The sequence below is a fragment of the Prinia subflava genome, chromosome 6, assembly GCF_021018805.1.
Source record: "Prinia subflava isolate CZ2003 ecotype Zambia chromosome 6, Cam_Psub_1.2, whole genome shotgun sequence".
Lineage (NCBI taxonomy): Eukaryota > Metazoa > Chordata > Aves > Passeriformes > Cisticolidae > Prinia > Prinia subflava.
Genome location: NC_086252.1, coordinates 6,454,838 through 6,480,699, shown reverse-complemented (window position 1 = coordinate 6,480,699; position 25,862 = coordinate 6,454,838). Strand labels below are relative to the sequence as shown.

The 25,862-nt window shown below is 54.3% G+C and overlaps 1 protein-coding gene across 1 annotated transcript in view; it reads left to right on the top strand.

Annotated features, from left to right (window-relative positions):
• The window catches only part of TRPM8 (transient receptor potential cation channel subfamily M member 8), a 42,164-nt gene extending 37,569 nt beyond the window's left edge, over nt 1–4,595 (top strand). Inside the window, exon 28 of the mRNA XM_063400008.1 lies at nt 106–4,595. The gene's annotated coding sequence lies outside the window, so the exon portion shown is untranslated. The remainder of the gene's footprint in view (nt 1–105) is intronic.
• The last annotated feature ends 21,267 nt before the right edge of the window (nt 4,596–25,862 follow it).

Sequence of the window (25,862 nt, the reverse complement as noted above, 5' to 3'; positions counted from 1 at the left end):
CTGGACAAAGCATCCAGTCACCTGAGCTGATGTGGTGAAGATGAAAGCAAAGCCTTGAGGTGGGCTGGGAGCTCTACTTTCCAATTCTTTCTGTTGCTCACACAGGTACCAGTTCACAAAGAAGAATTGCTCGGAGCTGGCAGTAACCCCCGGTAATGGCAGTAATGGAGGCACCAGAGTGTCAATGTCTCTCAGCAGGAGTCAGCAGGATTTTCTTGCTATTTTTATTTTTGTTGATCAAACAGCCCTTTCTGCTTCTTGCAAAGCTGTGGTGAAACAGGAGATGACTGCTTATCTCCTGACATGATTCCTGCGTTACCCAAACTCCCCATCTGCCCTAATGTCCAGTGGCAGCAATTAGTCCTTGTAGCCGCTGTTGTAAAGCACTCCTATTTCCAAGAGTAGTTCTCTGCTGTTGTCTCTTGGCTTTTCCGTTTCACTGAAAGGGACCTGTGCAAGGGTTTCCTTCAGATACTAATTGCTCGTCGGAATGAATCCTTCTCCCTTCCCTAGCCATCCTCACTTGCCAGATCTCACTTGCTCCTTGCATGGGCTGTCTGTGAGACCTGCTGGTGTCTGGAATGCTGGCATGCCAGAATGCAGTAGATTTTGGCATCATACCCTGCAGGAAAGCCTTTGTCCAACCCTGCATCCCTATTTCAGACTGTTCATGAACATTGTGGACTTCTTCCCACCCTACCTGGAGCCGTGCAGAAGTTCAGCTGTTACAGCCCTGCATGGGAGAGACTTGAATTAATCTAGGAAGTGTTTCCAAAGGCCTTGCTTGGTTTCTTTAGTAAAAATTTGTATCCTAGGAATGTTGGAATTAATTTGACTTTTCCATCATGTGTTTGCTGATGTTTGCATTTGGAAATGGAGAAGAGATTGTTCGAAGCTTTAAAGAAAGCAATGCTTGATATGGTGAGGTGGTCCTTTGTGCTTTCTGTCTAAAATAGCACCTGAATTTTGTCCCATTTTGTGTGGAATAACTCAGGGCACAGCCAACTGAAGGCACTACAAACGACATTGATTTACCTGCCAAAGCCTTGTATCAGTCTTCGTTCCCAGTGTCAAGGAATCATGGAATCAAAGACTCTCCAGAGCAGAAAGGACCTGCAAGGATCATGGAGTCCAACCCCTGGCCCTGCACAGACACCTCAACAATCCAATCCTACCCTGTGCATCCTTGAGAGCTCCTTGGGCTCTGTCAGCCTGGGGCCGTGCCCATTCCCTGGGAAAGCCTCTTCAGTGCCCCAGCACCCTCTGGGAGAAGAACCTTTTCCTGATCTCCAGCCTGAGCCTGCCCTGAAACAGCTGCAGCTGCTCCCTTGGGTGCTGTCCCTGGCCCCAGAGAGCAGAGATTGGAGCTGTCCCTCAGGAGGAAGATGTAGGCCATGCTGAGATCATCTCTCTCCTCTTCCTCCTCTTCCCCAAGCTGAAAAAGCCAATTGACCTCAGCTGTTCCTCATGCAGCTTCCCCTCTTGTTCCTTCATAATCTTCAAGCCCTTCATGCCCTTCTCTATAAGCTTGATATCTTTATGATAGTTTCAGAAAGGTTGTTGCTCTTTTCTCCCTGCATCTCATGATGCAACTGTACTGTATGCTGTGCATGACATCATCCTGGGGTCATGAAAGTTTCTAAATGAGCTTGCTTCCATTAAATCACATGGCAGTTAGCTTGCATCATAAATCCTTGAGATAATGTTCTTTTCCAGAACTTATTTTTCCCATATCGTTTGTATGCCTTGGATGTCAAAATTGTGGTTTTAGTTCACTCCTTCCCTATGTAAAACCTAGAGGATGCCTATCTCTAGAGATCTAATCTCTTGAAAATGTGTGAATGTAATGACAAAATCATGTTCTCTAAGGTCTAAATTCTGGAGTGAGTCTGTGTCCATTGCTGCACCCAGGGGCACCAGCCTGTGCCCCACATACTGCTCCCTTCCTTGGGCCGCAGGGAGAGCCCGGCCGAGGGGCTGAGCCCGCACCAACTCTTCCCTCCTGCCGCTCTCTCGAGCTGGCTGAGGACAGGAGCCGAGCGGCCGAGCACCTGCGCCGGGTCCTGCCGTACCTGCAGAACGCACAGGAGCCCCTGCGAGCGGCGGCCATCAGGTTCCTGGGTGAGCCACGAGCCCGGGCTCCCTCCCCGGCCCGCCGCAGCTCGGCCCCAGCCCCGGCTGCTGCCCCGGCAGCGGCCTCTGGGCCCGGCGCCATGGAGCCCTGACTCCCTGGTGTGCCCAGTATTTCGTGTCAGCACCTTCAAGGAGGGCAAGGGGACCCTGCAGGGGCTGTCCACTGGGTGCTGCCAATAAGGAGCACTGGGCAGAGGCAGGGCTGGTGGCCAGCCCAGGCCCTCATGGCTGTCCAGGCCAAGGTGACAGGCCAGGGTGACCATGGCCACCCTGACACAGAGCTCTGGGCTCTCAGAGCTGTTGCCACCATTGGGAGGGCCACGATGTCTCCTCCAGCAGGGCTGCAGAGTCGCTGCTGCCCAAGTGGCTCTGGAGCCCACAGAAACAGCAACAGCATGTGCAAAGGAATGTGCACTAGAGGAGCAAATCTGCTTCCAGCACTTCCCTTGGCTGCTCCTTCAGGGTGATCACAGCATACTCAGAGACAGAGAACAGCTTCTCGTCCAAGAATTATCCCTGTTGGGATTCATGATTTATTTCTCTATGAATTCTCTGTATGGTTCAGTTTTATGTACCCCTTCCCCCCTAATTGTTATGCAGGCCTTCCCTCACAGTCCCTGCACCCCAAGTTATTTTTAGCTTTTGCTGTTAAGTGTCCCTCAGCCTTCCCGCCAGAAATGTTCTCCTCCCCTTCCTCCCTGATTGGCTCTACTGCATGTCCCTGCCCCTTTTCTGTCTTGGTTACTAACTTGGATTGGCTAGCTGCGTCTCGCCACCCCCATTGCTCCTCCCATGCTCTATCCCTTAAAACCCCTGTGCATCCCTGATTCTGGGCTCTCTCGCTCTCTCTCTCTCCCCTCGGAGAACCTAGAGTGGGCAAATAAACCTCTCTGTGTGTTCCCCCAAGAGAGCCTCTCTGTCTCCTCCTTCTTTGTTGTGGCGAACCATCGGGTCTGCATTGCCTCTCGAGGCCAAGAACCCACAGGGGCAGGGCTGACTCCACAAGACTGTCAGCTCGCCTCCTAGAGTCTGTGTTGCTGGTGGTGTAGAGCAAGCCAGGCCAGGCAGATGGTGAAGAGCAGACACCACCGCAACATTGGTGGCGCCTACTGCGGGGCCTTGAAGAGGCGTCAAGACCCTGCAGAAGTGGATTGGCAGCACCCAAGACCAGGTTGGGTGCTGCGAAGAAGATCCCTGGACGTTCCAGTACCTCCTGGTGAGCAGTCCCTTTGGGGAGGCGCTCCCGGAGGATTGTGAGGGTAGCCGACGGCTGCTGCACTCCAGCGTCGGTCCTCGCAGAAGGAGGATCTCCCTGAGACAGTTCTGCACCCCCTCCAGGAGCCGAGATTCCGGTCTGAGGATTGGTAAGTGGAAATTTCGTGCCTCCCTAGGCTGCGGGGAGAGCAGGTGCCATTTGGCACGACTCGAATTGAACACATAACAGCCCATAAGGCTGTGGACGTGACCACGTGGTCCCCAGGGGGTAGGATTTTTGGGTCCCTCGCCCTCGGTTGGTTGGCTCTGGAGTTTTGATTTTGTTCTGTTGGCTGTTTTTGTGTTGAGGAGTGTGCGTGGCCGTGAGAGGGCGGCACGCAGGGCGGTCAGTGTGTCGGCTTCTGCGGGTTTTTACTGACAGTGAGATTTTAGTTTTGCATCGCACCCCGTGTTGTGTGTGGCTTTTGCAGCTGTAGTGAGTGCGTGTTCTTGCGGGTTTTAAGTTTGCGGTGCTTGTCGTTTTTGTGTGGCTTTTGAGTTATACCGGTCTCAGGGAGAAAGCTGCCACTTAACACCTTGTTGTTGGGAAAATGGGTGCTTCCCTGTCGGCAGCAGACAGAGAAAATTTTTCAGTTTGCGTCGCCTTGCTGGAAGCAAGTGGCGCGCGATTTTCTAAGACTTGCCTGAGGAGGCTGATCAGATGGATCAGCAAGGAATTTCAGGAGGTTTCCCGGGACAAGATCCATTGTCTCCGATTTTGGGGGACAGTGGAAGAGAAAATTGCACAATTCGGCTGGTCCTGAGGAAAAGAGGCGCAGAAATTTTCTTATTTGGCCTTGCAGTTAAAAACTGCTTTGAAAAATAAAGATCTCCTTGCTAATCCATCTACCAGGCAGTCTGCCCCTTCTTCCCCTTCCCCTAGTCCTAAGCCCAGTCGTTCCCCCAAGGGAATTCTAAAGAAATTTGGGCTGAAAAAATCCCCGAGCTCTGCCTCTCTGCAGAATTCCCGTTCCCCCAGCCTCAGTAGTCGTGGCCAGACTGCTGAGGATCCTTCGGACTGCCCTGGCCAGGCAGGCGAAGGCCCAACCCGTACCCGCTTTCCCTCATCCCCTCATCCCAGAGTTAAGTTTAATTTAACTGCGTCACAGTCCGCACAAGATGGCGGATGTGGTGCAGAAAATGGCGGCCACTCAGCCTCGTGGTCACCATCCCCATCCCCCATCCCTTCTTCTTCCCGCAATCCTTTTCGTCCCACCCACCCTCCCATTTCCCCGACAAACCCCTTCCTGTCTCAAACCCCACCCACCTCGGAGAGGTTCCCACCCTCCCGTCCCTCCCATCGACCCACCCCGAAGGTGGAGTCGTCCTGCCCATCGCCCTGCCCTGGAAGGAGGCCATCTTGGTTTCCCGATTCCCACGCTCTCCCTTCCGGTTCCCACGGTTCCCCACCGGAAGATGACAGTGATTGGGATCCTGAAGTGGGTCTGTCGGTTGCGCCAGTCACTTACCGTCGGCAACGCAGTAGTGACACCCCAAAATCTCATTGGTTTCCAATAGGCCAAAGTGTAATTCGGGAATTGTGTAAGGCGCACAAGGATTATTCAAGGGACAGCCCATACTTCAGGGGTCTCCTTCAGGCTGAGCTTTCCTCCTCAACAGTGGTTCCCTTTGACCTCAAGCAGCTGTTTGCTTGCCTCATGGGCCTTTCAGAGTTCAGGCTCTGGGAGACAGCCTTCCGGCAGCTGCTTAAGGACAAGATTCCCACGCTGTTGAGTGACGAAAGCACAGCAACGGACACTCAGGGCAATCCCATTTCCCTCTCCCTCCTCATTGGAGAGCTCCAGTTCTCCACCCCTCAGGTCCAGGCCTCACTCATCCCAGTCCCCGTCCTTCAGGTGATCAAGGACCTTGCATGCACTGCTTTCTTTGCTCTGCAACCCCATGCCAAGCTTCCCCTTTTCACACATATTAGGCAGGGTCCCCAGGAATCCTATGTGGAATTCCTGGACAAATTGACAAGGGCCGTGGAAATTCAAGTAAAAACGGTGTCTGCGCGCGAGCATGTCCTTCTTGAACTGGCATTCATCAATGCTAACGATGTTTGTCGTCAAGCAATTCTAAGTCTTCCCTTAGATCCCCCGAGGACACTCGCCGCCATGCTCCAGGTCTGCGACGCGAAAGTTCCCTATCTGCTGAAGCCGCATTCTCACCCCATGTCCAGACCTCAGCAACCCACAGGCCCTGTCAGACCCAAGGTTGCAGACGCGAGGACGCCTTCCCAGAAACCAGCAGTGCCGCCTCGCCGCAAGCCATCCTTCACCAGCAGCCGTGGTGGAAAACCCGGGTTCTGCCACGTCTGCAAACAACCGGGACACTGGGCAAATGAGTGCCCCAACAAAACAAGGCCGGCAACTCCCAAGTTGCAGCGGGGGGGCAACCAGCAAAAAAACTAGAGGGAGAGCGTGGGTCCGTCCAACGTGTGGACCCCAATCGGGCGGACCAATTCACCGGCATGACATCAGCCGGGAATCAGGGGGGTCAAATTGCAAATGACACTTCACCGGACGTGACACTTCTACCTCAAGGCTGTGTTAGGGCTGAACTCAGTCCACCCACTGCCTGTCTCCATCATTCCTGCAGGTTGCACTTGACCAAAGGACTTCACCTCACCGGTTCCAGCTGGTCATTCATCAACGTCGACTCGACGCACACCGACGCCGAGACACTTCGGGTTGGTAAGTTCATCATCGTTGGTGATTGCAAATTTACTCCGCCTGAGATTGAGGTCTATCCAGTTATGTTCCCTAACATCTCTGGTGCCATCGGTCTCTGGGTGTGCTGCACGACTCCTCCCATCTACCTGCCTAGAGGGACAGTGATTGCTCAGGCAATCACACTCCGTGACACACCTGTCAAGGTCAACTCTGTCCACACCATCACTCCTAGGCAAAAGATCGTCATCCCTTGCACCATTACACTAGGGAATGAATCGGTAGACAAGGGATTGGTTTTTGACACAGGGGCGGATGTGACCATCATTCCTATCAAGGACTGGCCATCACATTGGGCATTGGAAAACACGCCTGTGCAAGTCCAGGGTGTAGGAGGCATTCAATTGGCAAGACGTTCACAGAGCATGGTGCAAATTACGGGGCCAAAGGGACAATTGGCTTCTGTACGTCCCTTTGTTTTAGACTACGAGGATCCCTTGATTGGGAGAGATATGATGGCCCAGTGGGGGGCCATAATTGACATTCCCGACCCCTCACACTTTGGGGCAGTGGCTGTTGCACAGCGCCAAACCCAGAAGCTCAATTGGACAACAGATACGCCAGTCTGGGTTGATCAATGGCCGCTTTCCAAAGACAAATTACAGGCGCTGGAGGAGCTCATGAAGGAGCAATTAGATAAAGGCCACATCGTGGAGTCCACGTCACCGTGGAACTCCCCGGTCTTTGTCATTCGCAAAGCAGATGGCAAACATTGGCGTCTCCTTCACGACCTCCGCCAAATTAATAACGTCATCCAGGACGTTGGGTCTCTCCAGCCTGGGATGCCTTCCCCAACCATGCTCCCCCGAGATTGGAATCTGGCCATCATCGACATTAAAGATGCCTTCTTTCAAATTCCTCTGCATCCTGACGATGCACCGCGTTTTGCTTTCTCAGTCCCTACCATTAACCGAGATGCCCCAAGGAAGAGGTACCACTGGACCGTACTCCCCCAGGGGATGAAAAACTCTCCAGTGATGTGCCAACAGTACATCGCTTCCTTGTTGGCCCCTGTGCGTGCAGCATCGGAGGGGGCTGTCATCTATCACTACATGGATGACATCCTCATTTGCGCCCCAACTGATCATGAGCTTTCACAACTGCTTGCTCGTGTAACGGGTTCGTTAGTTGCTGCAGGGTTCGAGCTGCAACATGACAAGATCCAGAACATGCCGCCTTGGAGGTACTTCGGCTTGGAGATCACCAGGCGGACCATTGTGCCGCAAAAATTGGAGATTCGGACCAAGGTCCAGACCCTTGCGGATGTCCATTCGCTGTGTGGAGCATTGAATTGGGTAAGACCCTGGTTAGGTCTCTCTACGGAGGACCTTGCTCCTCTTTTCAATTTATTGAAAGGGGGGGAGGAGCTGAGTTCTCCCAGGAACCTTACCCCGGAGGCGTGCACAGCGTTAGAGAAGGTTCAGCGCGCCATGACATCGCGCCAGGCTCACCGCTGTGACCCAGAGCTTCCCTTCAAGTTTGTCATCCTGGGTAAGCTCCCACACCTTCACGGTGTGATTTTTCAATGGGACACTCGCACACACACACGCGAGAAGGGTCGAGGCAGGAACGATCCTCTCTTGATCATAGAGTGGGTCTTCCTCAGCCATCACAGACCCAAGAGGATGACACAGCCACAGGAGCTGATGGCTGAACTCATCCGCAAAGTGAGATTGCGGATGAGGGAATTGGCCGGATGCGATTTCCAATGCATTCACATGCCAATTGGGTTGTCAACGGGCCAGATGGCAAAACCAATGTTGGAGCACCTGCTTCAGGAAAATGAAGCGCTTCAATTTGCTCTGGATTCCTTTACGGGCCAAATTTCGATTCACAGGCCGGCCCACAAATTATTTAATTCGGAGGTTAATTTCACATTGGCGATAAGGAGCGTACGGAGCAGGAAACCGCTCGAGGCTCTCACAGTTTTTACTGACGCGTCCGGGAGTTCGCACAAGTCAGTGATGACTTGGGTGGACCCCAAAACTCAGCAGTGGGAGGCAGATATCAAGACAGTTGAGGGTTCCCCTCAAATTGCTGAGTTGGCCGCTGTCGTGAGAGTGTTCGAAAGGTTCCGCGTACCTCTCAATTTAGTTACCGACTCCGCTTATGTCGCGGGGGTGGTCTCCAGAGCTGATCAGGCTGTTTTGCAGGAGGTGTCCAACAAAGCTCTTTATGAGCTGCTCTCGAAGCTGGTAAAGCTCGTCTCCCACCGAGAGCATCCTTTCTATGTGATGCATTGTAGGTCGCACACCGATTTGCCAGGGTTCATTGCGGAAGGGAACAGGAGGGCGGATGCTCTCGCTGCTCCTGCCGCTGTGGCCCCATTGCCTGAGGTTTTTAAACAGGCACAAATCAGCCATTCACTCCACCACCAGAACGCTCCGAGTCTGGTGAGGCGGTTTCACCTCTCCCGCCAACAGGCTAGGGCGATTGTGGCGTCGTGTCCATCCTGCTCATCCCATTCAGTCCCCACTCTCCATGCTGGGGTTAACCCTCGTGGATTGAGTGCCTGTGAGCTTTGGCAAACGGATGTCACCCATGTGGCGGCATTCGGAAAGCTGAAATTCGTCCATGTCTCCGTGGACACCTTCTCTGGCCTTGTGTATGCGTCCGCCCACGCAGGAGAGAGAGCGGCCCACGCGATCAGTCATCTGATCCAGGCTTTCTCTTTTATGGGCATTCCTAAGGGCCTCAAAACTGATAATGGCCCAGCCTACGCCTCCAAGGAATTTGCAGCTTTCCTCCAGCAATGGGGAGTGGAACACAAAACAGGCATCCCCCACTCTCCCACAGGGCAGGCAATTGTGGAGAGGACTCACCAAAATCTCAAAAGAGTCCTTGACCAACAGACGAGGATGCTCAAAAGCGAAACTCTGGTAATTCGATTGGCTAGAGCACTTTATACTCTAAATTTTCTAAATTGCACCTTTGAAAATTTTAATCCGCCGGTTGTGAAGCATTTTAACATGCATGAGGAATACCAGCCTGGAAAGAAGCCTCCGGTAATGGTGAAGTCACCAGAGACAGGTCAGGTGGAGGGACCCTATGATCTCATGACGTGGGGGCGCGGGTACGCCTGCGTTCTCACGCCCTCTGGGGCCAGATGGGTTCCCTCCAAGTGGGTCAAGCCTTTCACAGCCAGGTCACGAAAGAAAGAGCAGGGTCCGGTGGAAGATGTGGGGCTACTTCAAGAAGCTCCGCAAGTCAAGTCTGCAGCTTTGCGCCGCAAGCGCAAGGTGTCGTTTGCTGACCCCCTGGAGGAGATCCGGGAGATTCCCTCACGATGTTTCTACCCCGGTGAACCCATCCTTCCTGATTCTCTGTTTAATCCAAGTTAGTAACCTTCCTCCACAGTTTTATTTCAGGTCGTCACCTTCGGCCTCAGGATGCGAAGCCTCCTGACTACCCTCTTGGCGCTGTGCCTCATCGCCGTTGGTAAAGCGTGGATCGCATTGCGGGAGCTACCGACGACGATGAGCAACTGGGTGGACGATGTCCTCGGGCGCTGGGGGGTGCCGGGCTGGGCGCAACCTTTGGTCCGATGGTGCCTGATCGTCTTATTTATCATTGCAGTTATCCCCCTTGCAGTCAAGGCCATCAGGAAGGGAACCCGCAGGCTGGTCATCTGCGTGGCAAATTGCCCCAGGAGGAGCCTCCACCTTCTCTTCCTGCTCTCCTGTGTTGCGAACACCGGACATGGCTGGATCGTCCCACAGCCCAAGTCCAATGTTTGGGCAACTCTTGCAAAGGCCATGGGGCAGGATCATATCTGCCTCAACCAGGCCAGTGCTTCTGACCCGATGTCGACATGTCTAGTGGGGATCCCTTTCACTGCTGCTGAGATGCCTAGAGCACTCTTCCAGGCCATCAATCAATCGTATCGCCAAGCGGATGGAATGCATTCCGTTGTAACCAAAAGCGGCGACCTAGACGCCAATCCGCTGGTGGGGTGGAAGAGGTTTCTGAGCGGCCTTAAGGTCTTGCCGGCCGAGCCTCCTGAGCTTGAGCTCTTGGGTTCCTCCAGGGCTCAGGTTTGTGTTAGGTTCGACCACCCGCCGGTGTCTTCCTCTCTCCCTTCCAGCAGGGTTGTGCTGTCTGGCACCTCTCACCAGGAGGAATCTTGGTGCGAAAGGCTCGCCAAGATATCGACCCCGGTATCTTTCATGAATCAGCCACGCGAGCTGCCTGCTGGAATGTTTCTCATCTGCGGCGATCGGGCCTGGGCAGGCATCCCCTCTCGCCTTCTAGGAGGTCCGTGCACCTTGGGGAAACTGGGGCTGTTTACACCCAACAAAACACAAATTATGAATCTGAAGGAAAAGGAGAATGGTGCACAAAATCCCGGACACCAAAAACGTGCTGTTAAAGATTTGGATCCTGACTGCGACACAGAAATTATTCATTGGTCAAAGTCCAAAGGAATCGCAGTCACAATCTTCGCGCCATGGGTCTCCGTTGCCAAGGCCCTGGGCGAACTTGGACACTTAGAGTGTTGGGTTGCTAAACAAGCAAATCTTACATCCCAGGCCCTATCAAACCTCCTACGAGACGAGGAAATAACTAGACAAGCCACCCTACAAAATCGGGCGGCCATAGACTACCTCCTCCTCTTGCACGGTCATACGTGCGAGGAGTTTGAGGGTCTATGTTGTTTTAATCTCTCGACGCGGGCAGTAAGCACAAGATCTCTAATTCAACAAATGCAAGAGCAAGTGGGCAAGATCCAGCAAGAGACAGATGACTGGCTCTCCAACCTATTCCAAGGTTGGGGCATTTCTGGCTGGGTTGGATCGATTCTTAAATCTGTTCTAATGATTTTCTTTGTCATTTTAGTTGCCCTCATTTTATTTGGCATTCTTAAGCGTATGCTTTTGAAGCTGTCTTCCAGTTCCAACACTCCCTCTGTGCGCATCGCTATGGCCTCCACATCAATGAACCTTCAGGTCGATGAAGAGGAAGACTATGCTGAGGGCCAAAGCATTTGCGCGGACTGTGATTGCCAGCAGTGCAATGAACTTTAAAAACTAAAAAAGGGGGAGATGTTTGGATTCATGATTTATTTCTCTATGAGTTCTCTGTATGGTTCAGTTTTATGTACCCCTTCCCCCCTAATTGTTATGCAAGCCTTCCCTCACAGTCCCTGCACCCCGAGCTATTTTTAGCCTTTGCTGTTATGTATTCCTCATCCTTCCCGCCAGAAATGTTCTCCTCCCTGATTGGCTCTACTGCATGTCCCTGCCCCTTTTCTGTCCTGGTTACTAACTTGGATTGGCTAGCTGCGTCTAGCCACCCCCATTGCTCCTCCCATGCTCTGTCCCTTAAAACCCCTGTGCATCCCTGATTCTGGGCTCTCTCGCTCTCTCTCTCTCTCTCCCCTCGGAGAACCTAGAGTGGGCAAATAAACCTCTCTGTGTGTTCCCCCAAGAGAGCCTCTCTGTCTCCTCCTTCCTTGTTGTGGCGAACCATCGGGTCTGCATTGCCTCTCGAGGCCAAGAACCCACAGGGGCAGGGCTGACTCCACAAGACTGTCAGCTCGCCTCCTAGAGTCTGTGTGCTGGCGGTGTAGAGCAAGCCAGGCCAGGCAGACGGTGAACAGCAGACACCGCAGCACCAGAGCAGCCAGGTGACAGGAATAAGGGGCTGCTTATGGCCTCTGACACCCAATTCCTCAGGGCCTCCCACTGCCCCAGCCCCTCAGGATCTCCCCCAGTGCGGCCAACCTGCCCGGCAGCAGCGGTGCAGCCCCACAGGAGCTCCAGACAAGCCCCATCAAGAGGCACCTTGGAGCCCTCAGCAATCCAGCCAGCAGCACACAGGCAGGAGGACACAGATGGCCGTTCCTGGCTGGCACAGGCCTTGTGGCCATCTCCAGGCACCGGTGTTGCAGGGATCCCCACAGCTCCGGCCCCTGCCCACCCGCCCTGTCGGCAGTACAAAGGCTTCAGCACAACCGCCAAAGACCGAGGGGTTTGTGGCCATTTTCCCTGCAAGACTGCATGCCTGGGCAGCTTGCTGAGCACAAGCAGCCCTCTTCCCTTATACCCTGCACACCCTGGGCAGCAAAAGAAATCTCCTTGCAGACTCGGTATGATAACACATCCTACATTTATTAACTACAGAAAAACAACAAGAAGAAAAGAACAGTATTCAAGAAAAAGAAAATCCCCCTGGCTAATGTACCCCAGCAGAGAGTGTGGGATCAGATCTCCACAGAGCGCCAGCAGCACAACCAGCTGAGGCCTGACACTCGAGGCCGTATCCTCCAAGCCCTGTGCAGCTGGACTTGCAGGATCTCAGAGATGGAATATCGAGATCTGCTAACTGCCTGGAGGATGGAGAAGGTCTGAAGTGCCAGGCTACTGATGTCAGGGCTGATGTCATCTGCCATGTCTGCAAGGGCTGGAAGAGAGAGGAACAGAGCCACGCTCAGATCCTGAAGCTGTGGGGACCAGAGGAGAGGCACCTGCCAGGGCCATCCCATCCCACTCTTGCCATGGCCAGGAGGAAGCAGGCACCAACGGGATCAGCCCAAAGTTCGTGGCAATAAATCCCCCACGTGCCCCTAAATTCTCTGTGTGCTCTGCCCACACCACCCCTCGTCACCACAGGGAGCAGAGCCCTCCGTAGCCGGGCCAGGGCTTGCAGCTCCCCCGCCAGCCCCCGCTGACACCCGCTGCCCTCACTCACCTTTGTAGATCAGCTGGAGGAGTTCCCGCTGCCTCCTCAGGCTCCGCCCGGCGATCCCTGGGAACACAGAGCCTGTCACGGCCCCAGCGGCACAGCTCGGTGCCAGCGGCGCTGCCAGCCCTGTGGCCCCACGGCCTCCTGGCCCGGCACGGCTCAGCCCGGGCCCTTGCCGCTTCCTGCCGCCCAGGGGCGGGCACGGCTGCCAGAGGGCGGCAGCAGCCCCGAGGGCAGGCGGGGCTCCACGGCGCCGGGCCCGGAGGCCGCTGCCGGGGCAGCAGCCGGGGCTGGGGCCGAGCTGCGGCGGGCCGGGGAGGGAGCCTGGGCTCGTGGCTCACCCAGGAACCTGATGGCCGCCGCTCGCAGGGGCTCCTGTGCGTTCTCCAGGTACGGCAGGACCCGGCGCAGGTGCTCGGCCGCTCGGCTCCTGTCCCCTTCCAACTGCAGAGAGCGGCAGGAGGGAAGAGTTGGTGCGGGCTCAGCCCTTCAGCCGCGCCCTCCCTGCGCCCACTCCCGGCCTCCCCTGCCCGCACAGCCCTGAGGCTCGGACAGGAGCCACTGGATTTGGGCTCTGGAGCAGGCAGAGGGCCGGCTGCTGTCCAGGGAGCCTCCCCGCAGCTCTGCTGGGCCAAGGCTCCATCGGCACCTGGCCCAGTCCCACAGGAGCCAGGTGAAGAGCCCACACAGCCCAGGGAAGGGAGCGGCGTGTGGGGCGCACGCTGACGCCCCTGGGAGCAGCACTGGGTGGGGGCCACAGCTGCCAACCCCACACACTGAGCACCATGGTCAGTGTGCTTCTCCCAGCTGAGGCTGCGGCTTCCAGGCCGTCCTTACCAGGCACTCACTGAACTTCCACAGCTGCTTCTTCCTCACCAGTTCTTCCAGATCTCTCCTCTTCAGGAACTCAGCTGCACAAAGCAGCGTTTCCCAAGAGGCCTGGAGAGCAGCAGAGACGCGTAGATGGCACCACAGCCCTGTGCCAATGCCTGGAGGAAGCTGCAGCCTGCAAGGCACCAGGGCAGGAGGCAGCTGAGCCCTCTACCAGGGGGACACACCAGCAGCCCACAAGTCCTCACCTCTGCCACACGCTTGTTCTTGTCATGGCAGTGGAAGAACAGTGGAAGCAGGCTCTGGCGCACGTGTGCCTTCAGGGCCTTTTTCTCCTTGTCCACTGCAACAGTCACCAGTGTTCGGAAGAGCAACATGGAAACCTGCTGCACCTGGCTATTATGCTGTATGAAAGGAGGGAAAAAAGGACCTCAGTCTTGGCTGCTCAGGATGCCAGCCTGGGTGCCAGCCTGCAAATCCACATGGCACCAAGTGACCAAGTGTCTGGGCAGCACGCAGTGGCCTTGGCAGGGGGCACAGAGCCTTACGTGGTCAAAGAGTGGCAGGAGGGTCTCAGCCAGGGGCAGGGCAAGGTGTCTGGGTATCAGCATGTCCTTGTCGAAGACTATAAAGCTGAGTAGCATGACTGCCCTTTTAACTGTTTCTCCATCTGTGTCCCGCAGGAGCTCCACAAGACTTTCAGTCAGGCTCCACATGTTTTCAGTCTGTGTGGAACAAGTCTGTGAAATGCCACCCTGGTGCTATAGGGCCCAGAGGCCAAAGGCCTGTCTTGAAGCACTCGGGCAGCTGAAGCAGAAGGCAGGAGAGCTGGGAGCAGCAGCCTCAGCACCCCAAGCCCAGCTCAGCCCAAGAGACTGCGTTCTCCAGCCCCACGCTGCCCACACGGCTTCAGCCGCTGCCCCCTTCTCACCACTGAGGGATCACAAGTGAGCACAAAGAGTGCTCTGAGCGCCAGGTTACGCCTCGTCCTGCACTTGCTCTGGAGGTTCCTTGACAACATTTTAAGGACTGTGTTACGACCGCCTTCACTCAAGTCCAGGCAGTTGAGGACCTGAAAGGCACAGGGCAGTGACAGGGGGCCTGGCTGCCAGGAGCCCAGACCCGCACAGGGCTAGGCCCAGGCAGCAGCACAGGGCACGGGCACCGTGCCAGGCAGCAGAAGGCAGAGAGCTGGGAGGCAGCTCAGCGAGGCAGTGCTGGCCTTCAGGCTCACCTCCACAAGGAATGCCAGCGTGGGCAGATCCCAGCGTGGCTCCTGTGTGCTGAGCAGGCCGAGCATGTAGCGTGTGATCTCGGAACACAAGGGCATGGAGACAGAGGACATCTCCCTGGCAAGAGAAAAAGTAACCAAGACTGTGAGCCAGAGAAACAAACCTTTCCCAGGACTGACTCCCAGAGGTGTGGTCTTTCACCACCATCCTGACAGGGGGACCTGAGCCATTTTAGGAGGTGGCTCCTTCCAGAGGCAGGGGGGAGAAGGGGCTCTCACCTGGCCAGCACACCCACAGCATAATGGTGGGTGTGTGCACAGAGCAGCGTGTCCCAGCCACACTTGCTTTCTATTGCCAACACCACATTCTGATATTGCATTTCGCAGAGGAGGGACTTCAAGATGTGCACTGCAAACCTGTGTGCAGAGCAAAGCCCAGGTCACGCTGGGAGCACTGGCTCCTGCCCTGGGGATGTGGCAGGCACAGGAGGACTGGGATGGAGCACCTGTTGGGGCTGCTGGCAAGGTTGTGTTGCTTCTTGCATGCCTTCCAGAAAGTATCAACCTCCTCTGGTGTATCCACAGTGCTGAAGAGCACTTGGAAGAGCAGATGCACAAAGAGGTGGTGAAAATACATTATCACCATATGTGGAACAGAGGGCATCTGGAGCATCTTCCACATCACCACAGTTGCCTGCAAAGGACAAAGCATCCCGAGACAGCGCTCAGTGCCCTTGTGTCTGTGTGGCAGGGCCCCAGCGTGGCAGGGAGAGGCCAGGGGAGACACAGGGGGAGCACCGGGCCTGGTGCCCCTGGAGCTGCCCCTAGGCCAGGTTTCATCCCAGCGCCTGAGGCAGGGAGATGCAGTGGGGGAAGGAGGGTGGAGAGCTGCTGGAGAGGCAGCCCCGGGGTGAGCAGAGGCCAGTCCCAATAACTCACAGCCAGGGCAAAGACACCCCTTTTGTCCCCATCAGAGGTGCACGTGCTGTGCTCTGGCCAGTTCTGCAGCACATCAAGGAGTTGCAGCTGCACACACTCTGCAGTCCTGGGCGAGCACATGATCGTCTTCCACATGGACATAGCAGCTCTGTGGGGTCAGAACTCTGTCTCAGGGGGCTCTCGCACACATCACCATGGCAGTGGCAGCACTGGGGAGCTGAGCTGGCTGCCAGCTCTGCCTCTGCCCACTGCCCTTCACCAGAAGTTTTCAGGCAGCCCAGCGCTGTGGGGACAGGCCCCTGAGGGGCAGGGAGAGAGCCTGGCAGGAGGCTCAGGGCCTGACATGCCAGGGCTTGGGAAGGGAGCAGCCAGAGGGCTCTGGAATTCCCCTTTGGTCAGACACCTGGGACAGACTGTCCAGGTTAATGGGCTGGGGAGCCCTGAGCCCTCTGGGCAGGTGGGCCCCATACCTGTCACACGATGGGGCCACACGCAGGAGAGTCATCACCACATCAGCGGGCTGTGCCTCGGTGAGAACCAACAGGGCCCTGGACAGCCTGTGCTCAGAGTCCTCATTGGCCATGAGCCACTGGTGGATGTACCTCACCATGGCAGGCACCTGGAGAAGGCACAGTGAGACTTGGAAAGCTGCCAGAGGGAGTAGTGTCTCCAGCTTCCCCAGAGAAGTGCTTTCCTTCCCACTACACTGTAGTAACCTCAAAGCCCCACAGGACCAGCAGGTGTGGTTTGGGAGGACAAGCAGTTCCTGGGAGGATCAAACCTTGGTCACAGGCTGCTTACTTGTTTTTGCTTGTAAAAACCCTCCTCTACAAGCGTATCCAGCAGGGCAGCACTGGTCTTGGTTTTGAAGAGGGGCGGGTATCCTTGGACCCCAGTGCCGATGGCGCTGGTCTCTTCCTCCCGAATTCTCTTGATGAATTTCAGAACCAGCTGTAGCAGAAGGGCAAGAAGCCAGGGATGTTGCGTGGAGCATTGCAAGCGTGGTGCTGGGCTGAGCAGTGACAGCAGCCCAGCCCAGGTGGGGATGGCTGCAGGTACCTGCGCTGTTCTGCGGAAGCGGCCACGGGCGGGCTCCTGCTCTTGTGTCTGGTCCATGGCCGCACCTGGCAAAGAGCGAGTGCAGCCAGAGCTGAGGGGCTGCAGGAGAGGCCGGAGAACAGAGCCCAGCCCTGCGCTCCCCAGGCAGGGACAGCCCCGGGATGCCCCAGGGGATGGAGCACGGCCACTGCGGGGTCCAGCCCCAGCGCCTCTTCCGTCCTCTCCAGGGCCACGTCCCCAGGGCATGGCACGGCATGTCACGGCACAGCATGGCACGGGGCCAAGCTGGCTGCAGGCACCAGCCCTATGCCCAGCTCTGAAACTCACCCTTCTGTGGTGGCTGGAACTGCTAGTGGTTAGTGCTGGGAAGAGTACAGGACAGCAAGTCCTGCACTCGGGTCTCGAGGGCTCCTGCCACAAGGACAGGAGACTCTTCCTCAAGGATTGTGCCCTCAAGGGCACCGGCGGCAGGGATGGGAGATTCCTCTGAAAAGCCCTGGGGCACCAATTCTGCCCTCAAGGGCACCTGCAGATGTGAAACCTCAGAAAGGCCACAGGTCAGCAAGTGCTGTGCTCTGGCTTTCAGTTCACCTGCAGGAATAACGCCTTCAAAAAGCTCCGGGTCAGACAAAAACGAGTGTGCTGTGGGGGAACTCCTCACAACACTGCTCTATCACGTCCTCTCCCGTTGAGTGCTCTGAGCACTCTGGCGTGGCTGCATCACCGCCAGCAGCTATGTCACCACGTGTCACAAAGGGCCCGTGTGACACCCTGTGCCATTGCATCCCACGGTGACCATGCTGCACCGTGTCACAAAGGGCCCTTGCACACCCTGCCACCTGTACTGGGGCCACATCCTAGCCTGCCCAAAGTGGCCTTGATGTGAAAGAATCCCTTCCCCCAATGTGTCTGAGACATCCCGACAGGAACTTGAGGAACGGCTCCAACCATCAGCAAACGCTGCCCTGCTCTGTGGGCTCAGGGCAGCAGAAGGAGCCCCCAGGGCTGCCAATACAGCCACAGCGGGAAGGGCACGGGGCCTTCCCCAGAAGCTGGCACGGCCTCCTTGGGACACGTCCCGGCTGGAGGACATCCTAAACCTGCGGGTGTCACACAGATGAGGAACGTGTGGGCCAGGGCACGAATGCTGCTCTGAGCCCTGGGGCCAGGAGAGCACTGAAATCAGCAGGTGTGGCAGAGTCCCTGCCCAAGCACACCTGCCACCCCCTGAGCCCTGGCAGTGTCCTCTCCTGCCCCAGAGATCTGTGCCCTGGGGGCTTCTCTGCCAGAGGCAGACAAAGCCAATGTGCCTTGGGGGCTGTGCTCCTTCCTACAGGGGTTGTTGTCACCAGGACCTGGAGCAATTGGTGGCAACACTTGCTCTCTGTCAGAAGCTCTTCCTCCATGCTGGAATTGTTTTCTCATTGAAGTAATTGCCTGCAGTACAAAATCACCCTTGCAGTGAAGGCACAGAATAATCTGGCATTTAGGAATCCTCACTTCAGGAAAGCTTTACTTCCCATTGCTCAACTCAATTAGTTTCAAAAAGTTGCAAGCTTCCCAAATTAATAGGGATGGCATGAGAACATGACAGATTTGGAAGTTTGCTTCCCATTTCAAAGCAGCAACTCATTTGCCTTAACCTCATCCTTTGAGTGTCATCTACAAAAAACAAACCCACAACACAGGCAATTCAAAGGCCATTCTTTGGTTTGCAAACAGTTTTCTGTCAAGGGATGACAATAACCTAATTCTCTTCAGCAATAAAATCTCTCAAGGAATGAAAGTTGACTCATTGTTACAGAAGTAGTCCAAACAAATAAGTAGATTGCAAAAAGGCTAGTCCATCCCATGGTACAGATTTCTAAGCGGCCAATAAAGTAAAGCTCTCCCCTCTTCTTCCCTGCAGGGGAATCAGGACCACTAACAGAAAAAGTCACAGCGATTCCTTCTACCCTCCATAACCAAAGCTGTGCCAAACCACAGACGCTGCCTTCAAAGTGACTCCAATTCCAGCTGACACCTCTCACCTTCCAGACAACTCCATCCCAACATGCCCACCAACACCAACCCCACCTCCACACCCACCAGGAGCCCCAGCTCTCCCCATCCCTCTGCAGAGCTTTCCCACCCTCCGGCAGAGCCCCTGGTTCCCTGCATGTGCCGTGGGATGGCACTCAGGAGGATCTGCCCCAAGGCCTTCCCTGGCAGCAAGCTCAGGCTGCCAGGCCTGTGGATCATCCTTCCCACCCACCCTTCCTGTGCACGGCTGTTACATTTGCATATCTGCGCTCAGCTCGGACTTCTCCACTTCGCCAGGACTGCTGGTAAGGGTCGGGAGCAGCCTGGCAAGCTCCTTCTCCAGCTCCCTCTTTTCTCTCGGGGGAAGTAGAACATTCCACAGGAAAGCAACTGGTGGCGCAAGGAGTGGGCGGCATCAGGCAGCTCTGGGGAGACGTCTCAGGACTGTTTTATTCTGAGGGAACACCATTTGCCTTGACCTGTGCATACCTGCAAAAGCTAAAAGTCAGCTGCCTCAGCTTCCTGGCCCTCTCCTGGACCTCTCCTGGCCAGCATCCTGACATGGATGCAGGACTGCTGCGAGGCACTGCTGGGACCCAGGGGGAGAGGACCGGCTGTCTCGAGTCCACGTAGCACCCCCTCACACAGCCAGGGTCATCCCCAAACCAGACAGTGCTCACGTGTCAGCAGAGAGGAGCAAGGAGCACTGGGCTCCTCTCAGGGTATCTCAGCTGGGCCTGCTCCACAACACACTCCCATTTGAAGGCCTGCTAATGCCCAGCTGCCAGAAATGCCTACTTTGTTCTCTTCGGGATGCACAGGAAGAGACATTGTGCAGGACTCCTTGGGAGGCAAATCCTCCAAGCCTTTTCTGAGGCCAGGGACACAGCAAGATCAGCCAAGAATCTCCACGCTGCCTGGCCCACACAGCCCAGCTCTGTGCTGGCCCCCTGGGCCACAGCAGCTTCCAGCAGGGAAGAGGCAAATGCATATTGCCAAGAGTGTAAACACAGCAGACATGTAAGGTGTGAAAAGTGTGTGCATAAAGGCTTTTGAATTCCCAGCTCTCAAAGAGAGCTGTGGGGCTCACAGCTGGACAGAGGTGCTTCTGCTCACACCTCTGTCCAAAGGGGTGTAACAGCCTGCTGCAGGTGCTTGGCCTGGTCTCTGCAGGTCCAGGTGGATGCCAAACGTGCTCCTCACAGCCTCCTCCCTTCCCCTGCCCCTCTGCCAAGTGCAACAGGCCTCAAGGACTGAAAGGGCCACAGAGAGCCAAAGGGAGACACTTGCACCTACCTCACTGGGAGATCCCTGTACAGCACTTTCCTTAGGAAGCAAGCCCCTTTTCCCCAAGGGCATTTCCCCAAGTGTGTAGCTTCCCTGGGGAACACCAACACACCCTTCAGAAACCCTGGCAAGGCTGAATTACTTCTGGTCCTTTCAGGACAGGCACTCCAGCCCTAGCTCGTATTCCCCCAAGTGTGTTTCCAGGTGGAGGTTCAGACATGCAGCCCCAGGCCCTCTACAAACACAAGCTGCCTGCTGCCTCTTCACCTGCCTCAACTCCTGCCTGCAGTCATGGCAGCAAAACCAGGCTGTTCCCAGAGCCCTGTGCCCGCAGGATGCTCGTGCCAGCATCTTCCAGGACTCTCTGCTGTGCATGCAGCACTCTTCATGTCTGCTCTCAACAGCCTTTGCAACACACAGCACAACCTGGCTGGCACTGCCCTCAGCATACCCCAAACACAGGCACAGGAAGAAGAAGCAGGGGCTGCTTTACGGCCATGCCCCAGAGAGATTGGAAGGTTGTAGTTCCTCTCCCTCTCCCCACACCCTTTTCCCCAGCCATAAAACCCCTCGAACATGTGGCTCATCCCTTTTCCCCTGGAGTGAGTTCAGCAATAAAGCCGTGGGACTGTGGTCCCGAGGAAAGGGGCGCCTCTGTCTTTTACCTTCGGTCCATTATCAGGGTAACCAGGGTCTGGAGCTAGGCAGGATTTGACCCCAGGAGCCTGGAACCTCAATACTGCAGGCAAGGCTACAATTCTGGATGGCACTGAAGCGAGGCATTTGGGATCCCTGTCACTTGATCCGGTTATCGACCAAGACATGATGAGGGGGGCTCACCTTTGCAGTCTCTGGAAACAGTTCTAGGAAGTGTGGCACAAATACATCTGTGTGCAGACGACCTCTATATGTAGCAGACCCAGTGGAAGACGACAGAACAAGAGTTCAACGCTTGAGAGAAATGGCAGTGGCAGAGATTGTCTTCTCAGATGACCTAAACACTAGGAACCCAGACTCGGTACCATGTACACCCGTGATGTGGCGAAAACTTGTACGACTTTGGCCACAAGAATACTCTTCTGCTTTAGCAATAACGAAGTGGGATGACACGGAGGAGACTGTGCTTGGTATGGCGAAGAAGCTCTGAGCATCTGCAGATGCCGTGCATGGCCCAACACATGCAAGAATCGCAGCTGTGGAAAGACGTCTGCAGAAATTTGAAGACAAGATAGAGGAAAACCACAAGAAACTCAGGGAGGAGATTAAAGAGGACATTCTCCAAATCTCTGCAGTACAGATCAGAGGTTCTCGCACCAAACTCAGACGTCCCCCAGATGGAGAGGGAAGGGGCATCCCACGAGCTAAGCTGTGGTCCCTCCTGCATGATTGTAGAGAAAACATGAGGAGATGGGATGGAAAATTTACTGATGCTCTGGCACAACAGCTGCGTGAATTGTTGGAAGGCAAGACTCAGAAAGTTCCACCACGAAGGCAGCAGCTTCAGTTATCCAGGGAAAGAAGGATAACCAGGCTTAGATCTGCCCTGCCTCTAGCCAGGCAGAGGCTAGTTTTGGACTGGGTGGATTTGTTGGCCTGGCTGATCAGAGCCACAAAAATATGAAGCTTTAGTTGACACTGGTGTGCAGTGCACATTACTCCCATCAAGACATATGGAGGCAGAATCTGTTTCTATTGCTGGCGTGACAGGGGGATCACAGGATTTTACTTTGGTGGAAGCTGATGTGAGTCTGACTAGAAAAGAGTGGAAGAAGCACCCTATTGTGACTGGCCCAGAGGCCCTATGCATTTTAGGCTTACACTTCCTCCAAAATGGGTATTTCAAAGACCCAAAGGGACTCAAGTGGGCGTTCGGGATAGCGGCTGTACAGACAGTGGGCGTTAAGCAATTGAGCACCTTGCCTGGACTATCAGAGAACCCATCTGCAGTGGGACTTCTGAAGGGGGAAGAGCAGCGAGTACTAACTGGCACTTCAACAGTGCATGGCCGACAGTACAGAACAACTTGAGATGTTGTGATTCCCACCCACAAGATAATCCGTGAGCTGGAGAGCCAAGGGATGGTCAGCAAAACCTACTCACCCTTCAACAGCCCCATCTGGCCTGTGTGCAGATCTGAAGGAGAGTAAAGATTGACTGTGGACTATGGTGCCTTGAATGAAGTGACTCCACCACTGAGCGCTGCTGTGCCAGGCATGGTAGAACTCCAGTACTATTGGTGTTGCCAATAGGACTGGACAGAACCAGTCCGGGCTTGCCTAAAAACTCTGTGGCTGAGCCAGAAGGCAGCTGTTGCAGTGTTACCTACAAAGATACCTTTAGCTAGCCAGATGCTGCAAGCGGTGGGGTCGACCACGTGGGGACAAGCCTAGACTTGCCCAGAGCTCCTAAGGCAGTGAGCAAGAACTGCCTTTTGCAGAGGGTAGCTCTTCTTCAGGAATCCTCTGTCGGAGAAGCTTTTGGACTAATGGCAAAGAAGAGAGTCAGTTCTGGTGGGGAGGTTCAAACCAGAGTTTTATTGTAGCTTATTCAGGCTTCTGAATTCAGCAACCGCCCTGCCAGAACTCCCCAGGCCACACGGTCCCCTAGGTTATATTGGGGAGAGGGGAGATGGGAAGGGGCAGGAGACTCATGAATCAGGTAGGGGAGGAGGGGGTCTCAAGGGAAGGAGGACACGTGGACAGCCAATACTTTCCAAAAGGTGAAGGGCATCTGTTAAATCAGCCATTCACTCAACATTCCTTTGGAATTTCTCCAGGATAAGGAGAAGGTCCGTTTTTTGGTGACAGACAGGGCTCTGGAGATTGGCAGGGGTCTGGGTAGGAGTGGAGGAAGGATTGACACAACTTGGAGGAGAAACCCAGGGGAAGGACCAGGGGTTCAGGAATAAACCATAAAAACACACTGTACAAGCTGGAGTCCAAGGCAGCAGAGCGGTATGTCACTATTGACACTGCCAATGCATTTTTCTCCATTCCTCTGGCAGCAGAATGCAGGCCTTACTTCACCTTCATGTGGAGGGGAGTGCAGTACACCTGGAACTGATTGCCCCAGGGGTGGAAGCACAGTCCTAGCACCTGCCATGGACTGATTGAGACTGCACTGGAAAAGGGTGAGACTCCAGAACATCTGCAGTACATCGATGACATCTTTGTGTGGGGGAACACTGCAGCTGAAGTGTTTGAGAAAGGACAGAAAATCATCCAGATTCTCCTGAAAGCTGCTTTTGCTATGAAGAAGAGCAAAGTTAAGGGACCTGCTTAAGAGATCCAGTTCCTGGGAATAAAGCGGGAAGATGTACAGAGTCAGATTCCCACCAATGTCATCAACAAGATCACAGCAATGTCTTCACCAACCAACAAGAAGGAAACACAAGCTTTCTTAGGTGCCATAGGCTTTTGGAGAATGCACATTCCTGAGTACAGCCACATTGTGAGCCCTCTCTACCTGGTTACCCGCAAGGAGAACGATTTCCACTGGGGCCCTGAACAGCAGCAAGCCTTTGCCCAGATCAAGCAGGAGATCGCTCATGTGGTAGCCCTTGGCCCAGTCAGGACAGGAGCAGAGGTGAAGAACGTGCTCTACTCTGCAGCCGGGAACAACCAGGTTTGTCCTGGAGCCTTTGGCAGAAGGTGCCTGGTGAGACTCGAGGCCGACCACTGGGATTCTGGAGCCGAAGCTCTAGAGGGTCTGAAGCCAACTACACACCAACTGAGAAGGAAATTTCAACAGCCTATGAAGGAGTGTGAGCCACCTCAGAGGCAACAGGCACTGAAGCACAACTCCTCCTGGCACCCCGACTACTGCTGCTGGGGTGGATGTTCAAAGCAGAGGTTCCCTCTACCCACCATGCCACCAACGCCACATGGAGTAAGTGGATTGCCCTCTTCACACAGCATGCCTGTACTGGAAAATGGAATCGTCCTGGGATTTTGGAGATAATTAGGAGTACCGGTTTATGAGAACCTAAAAAGAAATAAAAGGGAATTGATTGGAGGATTTCAAAAATGGAGAGATGAGGAATGGCCCCCTGAATGCATATTGGAAACATATGGGCCGGCCACCTGGGCACAAGATGGGAGTTGGGGGATACTGAAGTCCAATTTATATGCTGAATCGTATTATAAGACTCAAAGCAGTTGTGGAGATCATAACAAACAAAACTGGTCAGGCACTGGAGTTAATATCAAGTCAACAGGGCCAAACAAGAGCTGCAGTGAATCAGAATAGGTTGGCTTCAGACTATTTAATGGCTGAAGAAGCGGGTATTTGTGGAGAAATGAAGATATCAGATTGTTGCTTGAAAATTGATGACAACGGGGATGCTGTCCTGGATATAGCCAAAGATATCAGGAAAATAGCCCACATACCTGTCCAAAAATGGGAATCAATGCTAAAATCCTAGCTGGTGGGATAGCGTCTTGGGAATAGAATGGTGGAAGAAGCTAGGCTTCTTCCTTTTATGTGCTACAGCTAGTTTGATATTTCTTCCTTGCTTGATGCCCGTTTGTTTTATTCGGCTAATGACAAGCATAGACCAAGGCATGCAAGTGGCAACAATGCCTGTGGATCCAAAATTGGCTACATCTGGAATGGTCCAAAAGATTGTGGTGTTAAAGAAACAAAATAATATGGAAGAGCCCTTTGAAGAAGCAGAATTGATTTGTGAAAAAAATGAGCAAATACAGGAGGTTAGAAAACAAGAATTATTGCTCAAGCCAAATGATTTATAAAGAAGAAAGGGGGGCTGTTATAAATACATATGATAATATTGGCTTTTTGCAAATATTAAAATGGATGCTGTATGTATAATGGTAATGTAACTTTGCTATAGAGATTTTATTTCTGTTATTAACTCATTGTAAACATAGTAGTAAAATAGCCGGCACAGTTATGAATTACCTGTGGTAATTGAACTACCTGCTTGGTTAAGCTAATATCCAAGGAACGCATGATGAAGACCCCTGCTACTGATATTGTCAGCACCTACTGTCTGTAGAAAGTATGGACCAAAACCCAAGCTGGAGGTGATAATAAGAATGGATTAAAACCACAGCCAAGAAATGGGCATGCTCTAAAAAGGCAGACCATAGGAGGAGCCATGCTAAACTAGTTCTGGGAAGAGTTTGATTATGCATAATTGTTTATGAATTTGCAATAGGCTGGTGCAATAAAAGGTATGTAAAGGGTGTCTCTGAAATAACAGGTGTGCTCTTGGCTGAATGCCAAGCACCTGGCCAGTAAAATTTGCTTTATCTCCTATTGTTTTTTATTAAACCTTTAAATTTTACCAGGAGAGTGAACCTTGTTTTTCAAAAGCCACACTGGGATCTGCCTGCGCTGGCATTCCTTGTGGAGGTGAGCCTGAAGGCCAGCGCTGCCTCGCTGAGCTGCCTCCCAGCTCTCTGATTTCTGCTGCCTGGGATGGTGCCCGTGCCCTGTGCTGCTGCCTGGGCCTAGCCCTGTGCGGGTCTGGGCTCCTGGCAGCCAGGCCCCCTGTCACTGCCCTGTGCCTTTCAGGTCCTCAACTGCCTGGACTTGAGTGAAGGCGGTCGTAACAGAATCCTGACAATCTTGTCAAGGCATCTGCAGAGCGAGAGCAGGGAGAGGCGTTACCTGGCGCTCAGGGCGCTCCTCGTGCTCACAGGCGATCCCTCGATGGTGAGAAGGGG